The sequence below is a fragment of the Carlito syrichta genome, unplaced genomic scaffold (assembly GCF_000164805.1).
Source record: "Carlito syrichta isolate Samal-C Ts95f unplaced genomic scaffold, Tarsius_syrichta-2.0.1 Scaffold314096, whole genome shotgun sequence".
NCBI classification, from domain to species: Eukaryota; Metazoa; Chordata; class Mammalia; order Primates; family Tarsiidae; genus Carlito; species Carlito syrichta.
Genome location: NW_007258192.1, coordinates 125537 through 128202, shown reverse-complemented (window position 1 = coordinate 128202; position 2666 = coordinate 125537).

Here is a 2666-nt window from a genome sequence, read left to right as displayed (position 1 = left end):
AGGCTGAGGCCTTTGGGGTGGGGACACAGGACTCTTCTGGAGAACTCCAGGTCGTTCTGGAACCTCTACTTGGGAACATCCTGCCCCTGGCATTCCAGGAGAGGGAATCCCAGGAGCAAAGGAGTAGAGAGGATTCAGCAAAGGTAGATGTGGGGTGGAAGAGAGAGAGATGGAACTTGCAGGGCCATGAATGCCGGGTCAGGATGGGCTGGTCTGCAGGCATGAGGACCTATTACACAGAGACAGGAAGGTGGTGGCTTCCCCCAGGGGAGAGGATGGCAGGATGTGGGGACAGGGACGGACCTTCGTGGTCCTTTCAATGTATAAAGCAGGAGGGAGGCATACAAGGGTCTCCAGTTCCCTGCTGGCTTCCCCAGGAGAGCTGAGTTGTGTCCCTGTTCCTTCTCCCCAGAGGATGCTTGAGACAGAGGGTGGAAGGATGGGCCTGGCTCCTGTCCCCGGCCTGGCCCTGGAGAGGCCAGTGTTGGCACCATGTGTATCCGTGGACATCCCTGTGGTGCATCCTCCTGCCAACCACCCAGCCTAGCGGTCCTGCCCACACACTGCCAGCTGGAAGCCTGCTGTGCTGCCTGCCCATTGGGGCAACCAGGGCAGGTGCCTTGTGCCTGCTGGCCTCCTACCCACCGGCTTATTTACATGAGATTTACACGGGCTCATTTCATGCCTCAGTGAACACGGCTTCCCTCCCAGCCCGGGCTCTCCCGGTGCCTCCACAGAGACAAAGGACTGGGTTCTGTCACTCAAAACACCTGCCATGGGCCCATCAGAGTACCACAAGCACCCCTGAAGGGAAGAGGGAGTCTGCTGAGGTCCACAGAGGATGAGAACTTCACTGGGGTCACCCGGTGCTCTACGAGGGACCAGGGCTTGGGCCTGCTCCCCTCACTCAGCACACTGGGGGCTGGAACTGACTCTTGCCCTTTGCTTTGCCACTGGCCAAGGGGCTTGCTGAGGGGTCCCCGTGATGCCCTTGAGCGGAGGCCGATGCTCAGCTGTGCACTAGAACAGACAGGATGCTCGAGAAAGGGCCCACCAAGAGCCGGCTCAGCCCCACCTCTACACAAGAGAAACAAGGTTTAGGAAGGCGTTTGTCCAGGACCACAAAAGTGCCAGCAGCCCCCCACCTCTGGGACCCCCCAAACTCCCAAAGGCCCCTGGTCACCTTGGGAAGGCTGGATGTGGGGAGAGGAACTAACCAGAGAGGACCCTCAGTGCCAGGCTGGCCATGAGCGCCCAGAGAAGACAGAAGGAGGGTGTCATGAGTGGAGGCAATTCCAGTCCTGTGGGATTGGCCAGAGCAGATCAGAAGCCAGGATCAGACTCAGCGGGGAACTGTCCCCTCCTCCATGTACCCTTTTTGCAGTCACTGCTCAGGAAAAACTCCCACCAAACCCCAAAGGCCTAGGTCCCTGCCACCAGGGGCAGGGGCCAAAGAGAAGGCAGTAAGAGGGAGGGGAGAGGAGATAGGAGTGAAGACCTTTGAGGGACATCTGGACTTTCCCCATGCCCTCACTGTCCCTCCCCTCCATCTCAGAGCTCCTGGTTCTGACCTTCGCCTACCTCCTAACACCCTCCCACCTCCCGCCGCAAACTCAGGGGCCCCTTCTTGACAAACTTTTGTGATCGAGAACCTATTTGCTTTATCTTGTAGGAGCTCTGAGTTTCAAAAACACAAATGCCACCTCATCCCTCCTAACCCTGCTGACCGATCCTTACTATCCAGCCCCGTCCCCTCCATACACCTGTCCTTCCCACCTGTCCCCTCCTCACGCCTGTCCATCCCTTCAGCCTGCCCATCTCCCCACCTGCCTCCCCACCCACGTGTCACACTCCCCCATACGCCTGTCCCCTCTGCACACCGCCGTCACCCAGACCCTCCCCTGCCAGGCAGCCTGGCCTGGAGCAAATCCCCATTCCGTCCCGATGCACACACCAGTCTCCCACACACACACACTTCTGTCACCAGTGTCCCATGGGGCTCTATTTGACCAGCTTTTTCCCCTAGAACCACCCCGTGAAGGCAAGGAGGCCTGAGGCTGTTCCTAGCATGGCCTAGACCAGGCGTCCCAGGAAAGTGGTGGGAGATGGAAGCTGGGGTCGGGACAGGCAGAAGAGGTGCAGGAGCCACGGGACTCCAGGGGAACGGGGGCTGTGGGTTCTGATCCTGTTCCTGCCTCTCCCCAGGTGCCGCTCACACAGGCAGGAGGGGCTGAGCCCAGACAGGACCCCCAGCCCCCGACCAGGACGGCTTTGCAGGCCAAGAGCAGACACGGGTAAATAAATAGCTCGTTTATTAGTAATATGTTACATTATTAAAGTGCATTGAGAAGAGATGCAGGGCCCGGAGCTGGGTGGCTGCCGGCCCCAGGCCCTGCCCCGGGCAGCCACTCACAGCCATGAAGGGCCCGGCTCCCCCTGAAATTGATGGACAGGGCTGGGGAAAGGACCGCCCACCTGGAGAGCTTGGCCAGGCCATCCCCACCGGAAGTTTCACAGTTTAGCCTAAGTTATAACATGTCCTGAGCGGAGAGTGGGAGGCCAGGAGCATGGAAGCACAGCCCCTGGGGAAGGGGGCTGAAGGGAAGGGAGGAAGCCCCCCCGCCCCCCAACCCCCAATGCCAAGGGCAGAGTCCTGGAACCTCCCC